Consider the following 18,925-nt stretch of genomic DNA (forward strand, 5'->3'; position numbering starts at 1 on the left):
GCTTACTAAACCGTCCCATGTGTGATGTCTGAAGAAGTGTTTTCATGCATATTTGTACGTGCTATTGTAATGTAATCAAGCTGGCATAGTTAGCCTTAGGGAATATGCTATCACGGATACAATAGTCTGTGTTAGTATTATTAATTTACAATGGTATTATTTTTGTATTGCTTCAGTTTCGTAAATTCACATAGAGTCTGTTTAGCTGATTGGAGAGCTAGCTTCTGCAGCTAGTTGGTCCATGGCGATGACGTCTATTTTGTTTGATCAGCTGTTTTACTACCGTATTACAAGCACCGTTTGGAAACAATTAAAGTACTGATATGTAAATAAACATTTACAAAATATTTTATCTGCGATTTATAGTCCGGTGCGGCTAATATATGTAAAAATTTTATTTTTCTTTTAAAATTTGGTGGGTGCGGCTGAAATACCGGTGCGCTTCGTAGCCCGTAAAATACGGTACTAACAAAATGAGGATGTTATTGTCTGATTTATAGTGTTATTGTTTGTAACTGTAATGCAATTGAAAATCCTGCCTTAGTCTTGGTTGTAAGTGTTCATAATGAAACATGTTTCTGCTCTTTGACCCACTCATGCAGCTAAGTAAGGTTACCTAAATATGATAAATATTAGACACCGCTCTCAGTATAATGCAATGTTTGTATTAAACACATTCATGCGCTCGACTTGCTATAAATTCCAATAATTCCATCTTCATCAAAGCAAATGAATGTTGTTGAATTCCTCATATATCATCTTTTAACACGTCACCAACTAGTGCTGCCTAATCCCAGGAATAAGTCACTTTGTGTTTCTGGGGGTCTTCGTGTGAGAGTGATGGTCCGTGAAATCACTAATGAAGACGCTGCAGAACCAAGACTTTTTTTTAAGGTAGTGGGGCTGAGGTGTGAGGCGACCACAAAGCATTTAGCCTGCTGCTGACATGCTGGCCACTCATTAGGGAGCTGTTTGCTCTTGGCAGGTGTGTTAATCCTGTATAGCTGCGTGCTGACCTCTGCACCTGCACCAGGGGTGCTGGACTGCCTCTCAGGGCCCATTACATCTGCTTGGGTCTGTGCTCCAAAACACATGCATGGACATATGCCATTAGCATAAGCACATATAACCAGGATAATAACGTACTGATAGGTGAGATCAGGCCTGTTTGGGTTGTGTGGTCTGCACTTTGCACCAGACACAAAATGTTACACAGCTAAAAACATTTCAATGGACCATCGATTTTTTTTTCTACAAAAAAGTTGTCTTGTTTTTGAAGTCTAAAGATGTTTATTTATACTTACAAACCAGCAAGTCACAGCTTTTCTTTTCTGTTAAAAGCCCGCTTACAATGGAGCCTATGGTTGCCTATAAAAGCCTTTAAAAAACATCCAAACACCTCCGTTAAGGTTTTAAATACATGATGTAAGTATATACTGTATGTAATGTAGCACATTTATAATAACATTTAATGTTTACCTATTTTGATCATTTTAAGCATAATTTCAAAAACGCATCACAAGGTTCGCTTTGTTTTAAACAACATCACTGCTTATTACTCACTGCAGACTTCATGAGAGCCAACAAACATAATAAAGCATCACTTACTGTGCAATGTCTGCTGTCATTAGGATGCCGGCTGCGAGAATCTTGTTATATTCCTGTTTAGATGAAGAATGACTCATAATCCTCGCAAAGAAAAAGGGTGTGGAACCAAGCGTCTTTTTTTTCATTTTTTTCATGATTGTCACACACACACTAGGTGTGGTGAGATTATCTTCTGCATTTGACCCATCATCCACACCCCTTGGGAGGTGAGGGGACCAGTGAGCAGCAGCAGTGCCTGGGAATAATTTTTGGTGATTTAACCCCCAATTCCAACCCTCGATGCTGAGTGCCAAGCAGGGAGGTAATGTTTATAGTTTTTGGTATGACTCAGCCGGGGTTTGAACTCACGACCTACCGATCTCAGGGCGGACACTCTAACCGCAAGGCCACTCATGTCGTTCTTGCCATTTTCGGATTTGGCTGTCAGTGTACCAACTTGTCTGATTATGTCCTCATCCACCTACTACACTTCCAAAGTTATGATACTTCAGTACACTAAAGTAATGTCAGATCAGTACTTTATGAAATTCTAAGTTCTGACTCATTGTCAACAAGCTACTAATAACCACTGCTTTGGGAGCTGCAACATTAATGCTGCCACAACTACGACTCTTGCTGGCCTGCTGCCTTCGGTAATGGCACCATTCCCAAATTATGTGGGCCCAATCGATAACCTCACTAACAGCTTTAACGATGCCCTGCACAACACCATTGATAGTATAGCACCGCGGTCCCTAAAAGGCGTACCCCCTGGTTCACAGAAGAAACCAGAGCTCTAAAACTATCATGTAGAAAGCTGGAACGCAAATGGCGTGCGACTAAACTTGAGGTTTTCCATCAAGCACGGAGTGATAGTTTAATAACAAATAAACGCATGCTTACCTTAGCTAAAACTAATTACTACTCCAATCTCATTCGCCTCAATAAAAACGATCCTAAATATTTGTTCAGTACAGTAGCATCGCTAACCCAACAAGGGACTCCTCCCAGTAGACCTACCCACTTGGCAGATGACTTTATGAATTTCTTTAATAAGAAAATTGAACTCATTAGAAAGGAGATTAAAGACAATGAATCCCAGCTACAACTGGGTTCTATTAACACAAATACGAATGTATATACAACGAATATTGGCCCCCAAAATAATCTCTCTCGTTTTGATGAAATAACATTAGAGGAACTCCTGCAGCGTGTAAATGTGACAAAACAAACAACATGTTTACTTGACCCACTTCCTGGGAAACTTATCAAGTAGCTGTTGGTAATATTAGGACCATCAGTACTAAATATTATAAACTTTGCACTTTCCTCTGGCACTGTTTCCCTAGCATTCAAAAAAGAGGTTATTCATCCTCTGCTCAAAAGACTTAACCTCGACCCTGACCTCATGGTAAACTAGCGCCCGGTGTCCCACCCTCCCTTCATCTAAAAAATCCTTGAAAAAAAATGTTGCACAGCAGCTAAATGAACACTTAGCGTCTAACAATCTCTGTGTACCCTTTCAATCCGGTTTCAGGGCAGATCACTCTACAGAGACAGCCCTCGCAAAAATGACTTATGATCTATTGCTAACGATGGATTCATGTTGCTGCTTCTTGATCTTAGCGCTGCTTTCAATACCATTAATCATAGCATTCTATTAGAACGTATCAAAACACGTATTGGTATGTCAGACTTAGCATTTTCTTGGTTTAACTCCTGTCTTACTGACAGGATGCAGTGTGTCTCCCATAACAATGTGACCTCGGACTATGTTAAGGTAACGTGCAGAGTTTCACAGGGTTTGGTTCTTGGCCCTGCACTCTTCAGCATCTACATGCTGCCGCTAGGTGACATCATACGCAAATACGGTGTTAGCTTTCACTGTTATGCTGATGACACCCAACTCTACATGCACCTAAAGCTGACCAACACGCCAGATTGTAGTCACCTGGAGGCGTGTCTGAATTAAATTAAACAATGGATGTTCACTAACTTTTTGCATCTTAACTATGTTAAGATGTTCTAAGAAAACAGAAATGCTGATTATCGGTCCTGTTAGACACCGGCACTTATTTAATAACACCAGAGATGACATGTACACCGAAATGGTAGGGAATAATGAAACGATTTTGGGACATTTGGGTGCGGTGACAGAGTGTTGGAAAAATGTTTAAAAAATTGCGGGGCGTGTTGTTTTCAAAGGGGAGGAGTCCGATAAAAAGTCTCAACCAATCAGACTATCAGAAGGTTTGTAACGTGTGTAAACCCATCTGAAAAACTACCAAGAAACCTGTTGGTTTTCATGCTTTGGACTTTGACATTTTGAAATCATTTTGGCGAAATGGTCTAAAGAAAAGTCTTTTTAACCTTTACTTTGTCACGTGTTTGTTTTATATGCTCTGTTTGTTAATATGACGATGTATCGCCTGCAGTATACCTGTTTTACATCAAACATTGATTATAGTTTATAGTTTATAGAAAAAATTGTTTTAGATATAACGTGTTGTTTTTCATAAACAAAAACAAAATGTTTTAGATACACTGTGTTGTTTCTCATGAATAAAAACAAATTGTTTTAGATACACTGTGTTGTTTCTCATGAATGAATAAAAACAATAGGTAATGTATAGTATGTAATGCATGATTGTTCAGTTTTGCCTAAAAGGGAACCAATAATTTGTATCAACAATGTAAAAATAATAAATATACCAACAATGGTAATAGACAACATACCAACAATAATAATAATAGACAACATAGCAATAATGGTAATAGAAAACATAGCAACAATGGTAAGAAAACATAAAGCACATGTTAACACTTTGAGACAGAGTACAACAGCGGGTCAAATTAAAGATCCTCGTTTTTTATATTTGAACCAGACCCTATGTCTGTGGTTTTAATACATAAAAAAGTGCAAATGATTCCGTAAGTTGTGCACTTCTTTAAACATAGCACAGTAGCATTAAAATCATTTATTCTTTTTAAAAAGAGCTATGTTTTTTATTTTTATTTTGTTTTATGCAAAATTTGCACTAATATAGCCTATATCGTAGCTTATTCTATGGTATAAATGCACATCTTTACATTTGCTTTCCCTAAACATTTAATTTTTCCAAAATACAATTCTAAAAAAGCTTGACCCATAAACATTTTAAACAGACACTGCATTAGTTTGAGCATTTTTAATAAAACCAAAATTACAATTTAATTAATTATTTCAAACTTTTTTAACAGTGTTTAATTTATAGGAACATATTTATTTGTATGAACACATTCAGTTTTTACCATGGTTCGAGGATAGTCTGTTTTTGTCAAACTAATGGTATTTCTTCACTTAATTTTTGTATTAGCTTCTGTGTGTTCTCTCCTAAACCAAACGCTGTTGTATCGTCCCCTATATTAAGATTTTCTTTTCATTCATCATCTCTTTGCCTATGTTAGCTCCCGTGTACTTACTACTTCTATTGGGTAAAACAGTCAGACTGTTAATTATATTGACCACTGTTACCACATAGCCGCAGTCTTGTATATTGTTCTAACATGATTACTAGAGTGTACACAAAAATAATTAAAAACTCGAGGGCTGTAACGTTTTCGTCAATTGATACATTCAATTTTTAAAAAAGTATCCATTTGTATTTTGTTGCTGCGATGATTTGTTTAATGAGTAAAATATACTGACATTGGAGTGCTTCTAGCTACTGCATGTCATAACTATAATGATTTGTTTAATGAGTAAAATACACAGTCATTAAAGTGCTTCTAGATACTGCATGTCATAACTAAATGGTTTGTATGTGCTAAAAGGGGGAGTATTTGACTTGTTTTCTTCAAACACATGAGGACGCCTTAGCGTCTACAGTGTTTACTAAAAATAAATCCATACGCTACATTTGCTAACCATGTTACAAAAAAAAAGATCAGATAAAATAATATATAATGTTAGATTTAAAAAAACCTCAAACGCATTATTTACTAAATCAAAAAAATATTAATATTCCCCAAAGTATGCACAAAGCAAACTATAATTTGCTACCCAAGAACTTACAACAATTCTTCTCAACTAAAGAGAAAAAATAAAACTTCTAAAAAAAAATGTAACTTAAAACCTTTGTATGTACATACAACACTTAAAACTTTTAGCATATCAGTATGTAAAATTACATTATGAAATGGATTAAGTAAAAAAAAAGTTAAAAATTGTATTGATATGATCCAGTTCAAGAGGTTGTTCAGACCTTTTAGTGTCCAAAGAAATAACATCTGTTTTTTGTCAACAAAATCTCCCACCTTAAATCTGTCTCTGTCTTGTCTCTTTTAGACGCTCATAAACGTATAAAGTTTTAAACAACAACAAATAAATCGCATACCAGGTTTTTGCAGGTCTTTCGAATTACTACACAGGATAATGGACCACACCATGCCATTGACATATGGAATGTAGCCCCTGTCACTCATCATGGGCCTGTTTCAAAGAGAAAAAAAAAAGACCCAAAATCATGCAATTTGGTCAAAAACAGTAAATTAGCTCCGCTTCTTCATACTCCTTCTCGGACATGTCCGAGTGTTAATCTGTAATGTACTTCAATAAAACGTTTAGCGTGTTAAAAATAAACTGTGCCAAACAACAATAATAAACAATACAAACTTTTCCTAATGTTAAAACACAAAACAAACATGGAGGCTTTACAACAAGTTTATATAAATTAAAAATGTTAAAATATAAAGTCATATCGCAGTTATTGTAACCAAAATATTGCGGTTATCATCGATTGTCAAATGTGCTCAAAATAACTAACACCTTAAAATATTTTAACAAAGTGTTGTTTAAAATAAACACATGTATAAAACATTAGCACCACACCTATATAATATACTTTCTTTAGCAAAACAAACATAAATATTGTTGTACTATTATATGTTTTTTCTTTATATGTTTTTTTCTTTATATGTTTTAATTTTTAAAGGTTTTAAAACGTTTATTGTTAGAGGCAAAACGCGTGTTGTTTGTAAGACGTTAATGTGTTTTGTATTCCTGATAAATTCCTGAAGCTGTCATTAGTGTTGTTTGTTTGTATTTATTGTCGCTATTTTGACCGTCCTCAAAACATTGAATACTAGTTGGGGTTTTTTTACCAGCACTTTTCTCGTCATTTTTACCTTTTAATGTTTTCTTAAACCTTAAAAAAGAACTACATGTCTTCAGCTCATCACTGAGCTTGTTCCACCATTTAACTCCTAAAACTAAAATACATTTGTATTTTATATTCGTTTTTACTTTACCTTTTTCAAAAATCAATATACCCCGTAAATTATAGTTTTCTCCTCTTAATTGAAATAACCTAAGAATACAAGCTGGAAGGCTAATGTTCTTTACACAAAACATAATTTCTATTGTTTTTAAAAACACAATATTTAAAAATATTAACACATTAAAACTTCTAAATAACGGATTAGTATGTTCATAGTAGCACACTTTGTGCATTATTCTAATGACCCCTTTTTTAAAGTTTAATTACCAGGTGCACGTTTGTTTTATAAACATTTCCCCAAACTTCAACACAATATGTTAAATATAAAAAATAAAACAATAATATAACATATGCAAACATGTCTTATTCAGTATGTGTTTTACTTTATAAAGAATAGCAATACATTTAGATATTTTTCCCTTTTATATATTTAATATGCGGTTTCCAACACAATTTATGATCAATTATTATTCCAATAATTTAGTTTCATATACTCTATCAATTTCTCCTAGATTTAATTTTAATTTTGCTTCACAACCAGAAACAAACCCCCACCTCAGAAATCAGACCCCGCCTACTTCTAAGCAGTGTTGGGACTAACGCGTTACTGTAACGCCGTTAGTTTAGGCGGTAACTAGTAATCTAACGCGTTATTTTTTATATTCAGTAACTCAGTTACCGTTACTACATGATGCGTTACTGCGTTATTTTACGTGTCCTTCTTCTGAATCTCTTGTGTCACACGGAGGCGCGCTGTGTGTGTGTCTGAGTGTGGGGAAAGAGAGGGAGGGGAGGGGTGCGCGCAGCAGCATTCGTGAGGGAGGGGCGGAGACAGAGAGAGCGAGAGAGTTGTTAACGCGCATGCGTCGCCAGGCTCAGCTTTTTATCGATAGATTTATCAGATTAAATTTTTTATTATCTATAGCAGGGGTGTCAAAAGTGTGCACCGGAGGCCATTTGCAGCCCACAGCTAATGTTTTGAAGGCCCACAGCACATTCTAAAAATACTATTAAAATAAACAAAAACATAACAACATTGAAATAAAAAAGCTTAAAGGTTAAATGTAATTTAGAAAGAGTTGCAATGTTGACTAATAAAGCAAAGCTGTGTTTTTTTTCTTTCAAACTGTCATTGCTCAAAACATAATATTGAATCATAATCAATGTTATTATGAATGATAGTACACACACTCTGTCAATTCTCTTATATACTTTTTATTTCTAGACTTCTAGGGTGTTTGATTATCACATCACTCTAAATGTATAGACTATAAAGTTCACAAACAAAAAGAGGGATGCTAGTGGGGCAGGCCAATCTTTCCTTATCTCTAAACTAAAACTGGGGAAATGTGTAGAGTGTTCTGGGCTTCAGACAAGATATTATTTCAGAATTCCTTGAGAGAAAAAAAGCCTGGTTAGGCTTTGGTATGTAAAGTTAAAGTACTTCCTTGGTTTACAGCTATGTTGTTATTATGCTGTTTGTTACTTATGTATGTTATGTTGCAGCTATTTAAAATAGTTTTGTCAATTTGTTCTGTCCTGAAATAAATTGGCCCTTTGAAACATATCTTTGTCTTTGTGTGTTGTATGTAGACCACATTGCTTAGCAGAGTTCAGTGATGCAAATGCATGTCAAGTTGATCAACACATTGTATTATTCTCCAGTGCAATAACAGTACTGAAATGAAGGCTATAAGGGCATTAATGGGAGCTTTAAAAAAAAAATAAGAAAAAAAAAAGTAACTAAATAGTTACTTTTCACAGTAACGCATTACTTTTTGGTGTAAGTAACTGAGTTAGTAACTGAGTTACTTTTGAAATAAAGTAACTAGTAACTGTAACTAGTTACTGGTTTTCAGTAACTAACCCAACACTGCTTCTAAGCGCGCAAAATTCATTTCAACAAAGGTCGAGGTAGTGTGAACATCTCCTTAAGACTCTAACGCTTTAAGAAAAACGTACAGAAAGCGAGAAGAACTTACAGAGGATACATGTAGGACATTCGACGTCTTTTTCAATAATGTTGTCCGTGTGCAAGCCTTCGATGTCGGGCCTCTTTTGTAAAAAAAAAACAAAAAAACTCCTCTTTCACCGTAAGCGACCCTTCGACTCAAAACGCTTTGGCTGGAGGTCCATTAAAGACCAACGCTCCTTCAAACCAACCAGCGTGCCAGAGGCATACAAATCTGTAAGTAAATTTATATACATATATATATATATATATTGTATATTGTATGTTTTTTTCTTGTAAAAATGAAAATCTGACTCCTCAAACTGTGTTTGTAAAAAAGCACTCGCTTTAAAATCTTCCCATATTCCCTCTATAAAACAAAATAATGAATACGCATAATATTAAACAACACCCCAAGAGTCATTTTCCAACTTTGTAAGATCAATCGGACATAGTTTTTTTCCAGTTTAAACATCTACGGCTCGCTATTGTTACCGTATCTGAGTTATTATACGAAAATAAGTTCCAATCCTCTTGCGACTTTACTGAGGCGTTTTAGACATGTCGGTACCCCAGGACTCACGATGCCTGCGGCGGGACTTGTGGGAGTGGAACCCGGGTGTGATTTTTAAACGTTTTGGGTACTTTTGACCACTTTTCCAACTTTTCTCCCCCCGCTCCTCGTGCGACTTTGTTGGGGCTCGCGAGGCCTGCGGCGGGTCTTGTGGGACTAAAACCCGGGTGTAATTGTAAAACATTTTGGAAACTTTTGCCCACAATACAAACCCTTTATTTATTAAGTCAAAAAAAATATTAATATTCCCCAAAGTATGTACAAAGCAAACTATAACCTGCTACCAAAAGCATACAACAATTCTTCTCAACAACAACAAAAATATAACCTTAAAAATAATTTTAAACATTTATATACACGTACAACACTTACAACTTTTAGCATGTCAGTATGCAAAATTAAATTACAGAATGGATTAAGTAAAAAAAGTTAAAAATTGTACTAATATAATCCAGTTTAAGAGATTGTTTAAAATAATAGTGCTTACAAAGTACAAAGAAAATGTTTGGGTCCCCCCAAAATTAACACCCACTCCTCTTCCAGGGCCAAGTGTGTGTGTGTGTGTGTAAGTGCGGCTGAGCGTGAATTTCGGCGCGGTGAATAACTGTTTTTATTAAAAATAAATACTTGTTATTATATAAACTGCAAACAGATATATTACAAACAGCTAAAATAACGTACCCCTCATTTTCAAAAGCCTCTGAAGACTGTGTGTGCGCTAGCAGAGTTTTATTTCCCTTTAAATATGTTTGAGTACCTAATCTAAAATACATATGTTTGTTAAGCACCTATTCTAAAAGGCCTTTTTGTTCTCTAAAAAAAATCTGGTTTTTTGTCTACAAATTCTCCCGCCTTAAATCTGTCTCTACCTGTCTCTTTGGACATGGTTTTGTCAACAAAAACCAGACTCCAACAATAAATCTGTCTCTTTTAGACGGTCGTAAACGTCTACATTTTTAAACAACAACAAATAAATCGCATACCAACCAATTTGCTGTGTGTGTGTGTGTGTTTGTGTGTGTGTGTGTGTGTGTGTGTGTGTGTGTGTGTGTGTGTGTGTGTGTGTGTGTGTGTGTGTGTGTGTGTGTGTGTGTGCGTGTGTGTGTGTGTGTGTGTGATTTCATCCCCCCCCCAAAAAAACAAAACAAAACAAAAAAAAACTAACAATAAAGATGGTAACTTTGTTTAAAAATATTTATTCATACCGTAATTGTGCTGTTTATTACGCATGTATTTTTTAAACATTTTCATGACTTTTGCTGTGCATGCCTTCTCCCCGCTACGTTAATGTGTGCTGCTGCAAAAGTCCAGGGTGTTCTTGCCCCTCCAAACTCCCTCTCTTTGTTTATAATGCATATTTTCTGCTGGAGATACTCTCTATTTACTCCAAAGAAAAAACTAGCCGTCAATGGCAAATTTTTAACATCGGTCTCCAAACTACGGCCCGAGGCCAAACGCGGTACACCGGCGTCCAAAATCCGGCCCCCTGATTTTTTGAGATTTTTAGATTTTTCTGGACATGTTAGGCATCCCTACACTCACGAGGCCATCGGCGAGACTTATGGCAAAGGTACCGGGTGTGATTTTTAAACATTTTCATGACTTTTGACCACTTTTCCAGTGGATTAGTCAAACAATTGTGGGGCGTGTTGTTTTCAAAGGGGGTGGAGTCCCATAAAAAGTTTCGACCAATCAGACTAGTGGAAAGATTGTTTTCAAATACTATTGGTTGATGTAACGGCGGGGGAGGTTGTTTCGTACTCCGTCAGGGGTGTGGTCTCAAAGGACAACCTTCTTTTCGTTGTCAGTACGCATTTCCAATTCCGGCTGCTTCGAGACAAGACGTCTATCCATTTCTCCCGCAAGGACTCGGTTGGAGGAATTTGAGTGCGATTCAGAAAAATCCTACTTTTCCGAGGAGCGTTGAGGTAAGTTTTATCATTTTTATAAATGGAAACTGGCGTTTCACTAATCATGGCTGCTGAAACAACAGGTTTCTCCATCTTTTCCATTTTCTCTTGACGCTCATACTAACAAAGACTTTGTTATAACCAAACCATTCATTTGTTGGATACTCAAAGGGTCGTAAATCTCATTTTGACATAAAGTAACTCTCCCCCTTACCCTCACCATCCTCTGACCTCCCCTTCACCCCACCCCTCCTCTTACAGGGCCATCAATCAAATTTTGACATAAAGTAACTCTCCCCCTTACCCCCACCATCCTCTGACCTCCCCTTCACCCCACCCCTCCTCTTACAGGGCCATCAATCAAATTTTGACATAAAGTAACTCTCCCCCTTACCCCCACCATCCTCTGACCTCCCCTTCACCCCACCCCTCCTCTTACAGGGCCATCAATCACATTTTGACATAAGGTGTCTCTCCCCCTTAGCCCCGCCTCCTTCTGACCTTTCCTTCACCCCACGCCCCTCTGACCTTTTGAACTTAGGGTCGTAAATCTTTTTTTGACATAAGGAGTCTCCTTAACCTCTCTAACACCACATTAACATTTGACAACCAATCAATTACACAAGGCAACTCGGTAAAGAATCTCTGTATTATCTTTGGCCCAACTCTCTCATTTGAGTCACACATTAAACCTCTAAAGGCTTAGTGGCCACATGCGTGGACAGCAGCTTTTAGCTCTTATTTCCAAAATTGTGTACACTACTGAATTGGGGTCTTATGGCCGCTTATGTGGACACTTATACTGCCATCTGGTGGTGTCAGAAGAGTATAACATACTATGGAATTTGGAAAAAAAGTGTAAAAATAAGAATTAGCATGTCACTAGAGATGGGTAGTAACGCGCTACATTTACTCCATTACATGTACTTGAGTAACTTTTGGGATAAATTGTACTTCTAAGAGTAGTTTTGATGCAACATACTTTTACTTATACTTGAGTATATTTATAGAGAAGAAATGTTACTTTTACTCCACTCCATTTATCTACATTCAGCTCGCTACTCGCTACTGATTTTTATCGATCTGTTAATGCACGCTTTGTTTGTTTTGGTTTGTCAGACAGACCTTCAAAGTAGGATTTATCGCAGGCCTGCGTTTCACCAATCAGATGCAGTCACTGGTGACGTTTGACTCTGTTTCACCAATCAAACAGAGCCAGGCGGTCACATGACCGTCACACGTGGACCCCGACTTAAACAAGTTGAAAAACTTATTGGGGTGTTAGTGGTCAATTGTACGGAATATGTACTGTACTGTGCAATCTACTAATAAAAGTTTCAATCAATCAATCAAAAGTGTGAAGGAAAAAAGACACCTTTTTATTTCAACCGTACCTCTTTCAAAAGCCTAAAGACTGACCGCACAGTTCCTGTCTTCACAATAAAAGTGCTGCTCCATCGCGCCTGCGCTAACAAAATAAGATTCTCCGAAAGCCAGCGCAAACAAGCTAGCAAGCTACAGAGTTTGCCGCCAATGTATTTCTTGTAAAGTGTATAAAAACGAATATGGAAGCTGGACAAATAAGATGCCAAAAACCAACCACTTTCATGTGGTATTAGACAGAAAGGAGGAACTTTTTTTCTCCTCCATTTGAAAACGTGGACGTTATCAGCACTGCTGTCTGATTCCAATCAATGCAAGTCATCAGAATCAGGTAATACACCAACTTATATTCTTGTCTTCATGAAAGAAAGGAATCTATATGTTAAACATGCATGTATATTCATTAAAACACTTTTAACATGTGAACAAAAACGGCAAAATAAATAAATATAAATTATATACTGTATATATAAATGTATATATATATATATATATATATATATATATATATATATATATATATATATATATATATATATATATATATATATATATATATATATATATATATATATATATATATATATATATATATATATATATATATATATATATATATATATATTACCGTTCAAAAGTTTGGGGTCACCCAAACAATTTTGTGGAATATCCTTCATTTCTACAGTCGCGTTTCAGATGAAAGTTCTCTTTTTCTGGCCATTTTGAGCGTTTAATTGACCCCACAAATGTGATGCTCCAGAAACTCAATCTGCTCAAAGGAAGGTCAGTTTTGTAGCTTCTGTAACGAGCTAAACTGTTTTCAGATGTGTGAACATGATTGCACAAGGGTTTTCTAATCATCAATTAGCCTTCTGAGCCAATGAGCAAACACATTGTACCATTAGAACACTGGAGTGATAGTTGCTGGAAATGGGCCTCTATACACCTATGTAGATATTGCACCAAAAACCAGACATTTGCAGCTAGAATAGTCATTTACCACATTAGCAATGTATAGAGTGTACTTCTTTAAAGTTAAGACTAGTTTAAAGTTATCTTCATTGAAAAATAAGGACATTTTAATGTGACCCCAAACTTTTGAACGGTAGTGTATATATATATATATATATATATATATATATAATATGTGTGTGTATGTATATGTATATATGAGGTAGATCACCTCAACTTGGTCATTTAAAACGTAGCTCGCCTGCTGAAAAAGTGTGGGCACCCCTGGCTTACATGAACTCAACGTAAAATTTGAGGAAGCACGTCGCTGTAAATAGTTTGTCTGTGTTTAACACTTATAAGAGCAATATCTCTAATATCTGCCAACAATATGTAAATATTGTTGGCAGTTTTTGGATGTTTATTTATTGGGTTTTATGGGCAGAATAGAGGACCTCCTGTTGGCTCCGCTGTAAGCAAACTTCTGTATACGTTTATTTAATATTTAGAATGCATTAAAAAATACATCCATCATCATGTCTTTCATAATGATCGTGAACGATTCGCCCAAAAAAGAGCAGATCCCCTTTAAGAGAGGAGTTATGATGCTAATTTGACCACAATGGTGGTCACCGAAGCAGAATTATCAAACTGTTGAGCAGCTAAGAAATATGATATTAAGTTTTATTGTCAAGTTATTTCAATGATATTTATAATAACTATTTAAAGACATATCTCTATATATTTCTTTTTTTTCTTCAAAATTGACAAAACAAGGCTAATTGTTATGCTTTAGGTTGCGAGCAAAAATTGGGGTTACGATCCTCCCCACTGCTAGTTGGTGCAGCAAATGTCACAGTGAACCCTGTAAGGTCCAACCACAACATCTGGTCTTACTCGCTAGCATTAGGACAGGATAGACTTCATTTGCAGTGCTGGCAAAGTCCACAAAGATAAAGTAAAAACAAGAGGGAAACATTAAAGAACACAAAGGACATAAAAGTCATTAAAAGAGCACAGAGCTAGAACTAACAATGTTTTTTACGGTAAAATTATGGCAACTGTGCTGCAAGTTGTTTTTTTTTGTATTACCGTAAAATCTACGGTTGTTGCTTTCTTGGTGTATTACTGTAAATAGAAAAACTATACCACACTTTTTGACAGTAAAAAGCAGGCAGCTCAGTTGCCAGAATTTAAAAGGACCTGTACTGTTTTTCCATTTACAGTAACACACAGTAATACATAAAAACAGTGTACTGTTTTTCCATTTATCGTAATATGTTGGGAAAAAACAACAACAACAACAACACTACATTTTACAGTAACATTCTGATGACTGAGTTGACAGTTTTTTTACTGTAAAATCTTCAGTTGTTTTTTTTTTACATTGTATGTGAATATGCAATAATTAAAATGCATGTATTATTCGGGCATACATAACTGCGATGTGGCCCTTAATGAAAACTGTGTTAGCGTAACAGGACTAAAAGTAAAACCCAGAGACATGACTAAAGTGTCAATTTCAACTAATTGTTATTTTAAAGAAAATAAAGTTGGGATATGGAGCAACAGAAATCTGGAGGAAAAACAAACTGAAAGATTTACTGAACATTATATTTCCATGGTAAAGTGTAATTTTAAGAGAGAAGCAACAAACAAGTATCTAAGGTAGTTTAAATGAATATTTGGTGTTGTATTGACACAATCATTTTGATTTGCATAATAAAAACACACTTCACCGTTAATTTGAAAACACAGATGTAATGAACTTAATTCTGATGAACGTTGTTGGTATTGCGACCATTGGTGGAGTAGTGGTTCACACAGCTGATTTTCAAGGGAATGCCCCACTCACAACTGACACATGAGCGGTCCACCTCCCCATCAAAGTTCCAGCTCACCTCCAAAGTGGATTATGGGCGTTTACTTCATAGGATTCATGTTCACAAGGAATAATACACATCTGTGCTTCCAGTGCCCCCAGCCAAGAAAGAGAAAAGTGTTTCTGTCAGGCGCACAAACACAAACACAACAGCAGTGTGTGATGGGTGTGTGTGTTGTGTATCACTTACAAACTCATCAAGATTTCCACTTGCTAGGAACCTTCACCAAGTTCTTTTCCACCATTCATAACAAGAAAACAAAGGGACTGAACTTAGCTTCAGGGGGGAAATAACAACAATGTGAGTCAAGTCCTTTGTGTCGTGGTGGATGGGAGGGCTTCTCATGTCATCATGGATTGTGTTGCAGCGCCATATTGGTTCTTCTTTTCTAGCACGACACTGGGAACATGAACACATTATGTTGCATGTCACACTTATTATAATGCTGCAGGGAACACAGGCTGCTACTTTGTGTACATGCTAACCATTCTGTTACAGTAAATACTGTTGTTGTTTTCAACTGTTTTAAAGGATCACAATAAGTGAGCCTGAGATCCTGCACTTCATCTTCAACCTGAGTCTGAAGTTAGAAAGGATACCAGCGTTGGGATGGCGTGGCGCGGTTGGGAGACTGGCTGTGCCAGAAACCTGATGGTTCCTGGTTCGATCCCCACCTGCTACCAATTTCGTCACGTCCGTTGTGTCCTTGAGCAAGACACTTCACCCTTGCTCGTGATGGGTTGTGGTTAGGGCCTTGCATGGCAGCTCCCGCCATCAGTGTGTGAATGTGTGTGTGAATGGGTGAATGTGGAAATAGTGTCAAAGCGCTTTGAGTACCTTGAAGGTAGAAAAGCGCTATACAAGTATAACCCATTTACCATTTAGCGTTGTGGAATGACTTCAGACCGGTTGCCCTGACGTCCCAGGTCATGAAGGTCTACGAGAGACTTGTGTGGGCGCCCGTGGCTGCTGGGTCTGGTGCAGGGGGGTGGCTGATGTTGTGACTGGTGGCAGCGCGCGCGTGGTGGTTTCTCGGGGCTGACGAACTGTGTATATGTGTGTGTGTGTATGTATGTATATATATATGTGTATGTGTATATATGTGTATGTATGTGCATGTACGTGTATGTGTGTATGTGTACATGTATATGTGTACGTGTATGTATATGTATATAGGTATGTATGTATATTTCTGGGGGTACGCTCTGGGCCTGCCTGTCAGGCGGGGTTCGGCGCCTCAGGCTACTGCATCCGGACTGCGTGTCTGGAGCTCCTGGGTCCCACCGTCCATCCCTTCCGGGTGCCCGTCTTGGTTGGGGCCTGCTGGGTCTAGTTCCTGCGTCTACTGTGGTAGCTTGGTGCTGCAGGGTATTCCGAGGTGCTGCGAGTCGGCCAGTTGCTGGGGTAGTGACCTTGTGTGTCAGCATGTCTGTGATCTTCTTTTAATTCTTTTTTTTTTTTTTAAATGTATTTATTTATTCATTTATTTTTTTTTTTTTTTAAATATATTTTATTAATATTATTTTTTTATTTTTCCCCTCCCTCAGGGGGGGGGGGACTCGGCGGGGCGGTTGCTGGTTGTTCCATCTCCATCGTTGGGAGATGGAGATTAATGTAGGTCCTGCCACCTGCAGAAATACTCTGATGACTCTGCTGTGGTCGGGTGTGTCAGATAGGGACAGGAATTGAATTGGAGTACAGGACACTGATCGCTTACTTTGTGGAGTGGTCTCACGCAAACTATCTGCTCCTTAATGTGGACAAGACCAAGGAGCTGGTCATCGACTTCAAGAAGAAAATGACTTCGGTGAAGCCCATCAAGATCCAGGGCCTGGAGGTGGCAGTAGTGGGGAAGTACAAGTACCTGGGAGTCCACTTGAACAGCAGACTGGACTGGAAGGACAACACCAAAGCTGTTTACAAGAAGGGCATGAGCAGACTATTTTTCCTGAGGAAGCGTAGGTCCTTTAATGTGTGCTGCAAGCTGTTGGAGATATTTTATCAGTCTGTTGTGGCCAGTGCCCTGTACTTTGCAGTGGTTTTTTGGGGGAGCAGCACCAGCAAAAGGGACTTAAACCGGATTGACAAACTGATCCGGAAAGCTGACCAAACTATTGGCACGCAGTTGGAGACGCTTGTTTCAGTGAGGGACAGGAGGACACTGGACAAACTGCTCGCCATCATGGACAATCCTGCCCACCCACTCCACCAGACAATTGAGAGACAGCGGAGCTCATACTCCAACAGGCTCCTTCAGCTTCGTTTCCACAATGTTCGATTCAAGAACTCCTTCATCCCGCACTCCATCCAGCTGTATAATCACTCGCCATACAGCAATAGATATCTATTACCTGACACCTGACATGTTAGCTACCTCTCTTTGTTTATAATGTCTATTTTTGGCTGGATCTACTCTCTATTCTATGCTGCAGCTGTTACATATACTGTAATATTGTAGTGGAAGTCTATCAACTGACATTCTGATGGTGTGGCCAGCCCATCGCAGTTGGTACTGGAGAAAAGTGGCCTCCATGCTCTTGGTACCAGTTTTACTCAGGACTTCCGTGTGTGGCACACGATCACGCCATGTCAGCCCAAGGATCCGCTGGAGACACTTGATGTGAAAGTTCTCCAGCTGTTGGATGTGGCGGTGATACAGGGTCCAAGCTTCACAGCCATATAATAGTGTGGAGACAGATGGCTTGGTAGACTGCCACCTTGGTACGTATGCTGAGGTCTTTGTTCACATACACCCTCTTACGCAGTCTACCAAAGGAGGCTGAGGCAGACCTGATTCGATTTTGAACATCATTGTCCATGCTGCAGTTTTCGGAGAGGATGCTCCCAAGATATTTGAAGTCTGGGACTATTGCTAGGGGCTTGTCATCGATGTTAAAGACAGGTGATGGTGGTCGAGTTGGCGGAGGGGAGTTCCACTGGCACAGTACTTCCGTCTTTACAGTGTTCACAGTGAGACCCAGTCTACTGTAGGCCTTCACAGCAGCTGTTAGCGTCGCCTGCAGAGCCTCTGATGTATGTGCCACGAAGGCACAATCATCAGCATACTGTAATTCCACAATGTTCACAGTTTTGACCTTGGTAGCCGCCTGCTAATTATATATTATATAAAAATTATAATATGATAATATATAAATAAATGATAAATGGGTTATACTTGTATAGCGCTTTTCTACCTTTAAGGTACTCAAAGCGCTTTGACAGTATTTCCACATTTACCCATTCACACACACACATTCACACACTGATGGCGGGAGCTGCCATGCAAGGCGCTAACCAGCAGCCATCAGGAGCAAGGGTGAAGTGTCTTGCCCAAGGACACAACGGACGTGACTAGGATGGTAGAAGGTGGGGATTGAACCCCAGTAACCAGCAACCCTCCGATTGCTGGCACGGCCACTCTACCAACT

Source organism: Entelurus aequoreus, linkage group LG02 (assembly GCF_033978785.1).
Source record: "Entelurus aequoreus isolate RoL-2023_Sb linkage group LG02, RoL_Eaeq_v1.1, whole genome shotgun sequence".
In the NCBI taxonomy this organism is placed as follows: Eukaryota; Metazoa; Chordata; class Actinopteri; order Syngnathiformes; family Syngnathidae; genus Entelurus; species Entelurus aequoreus.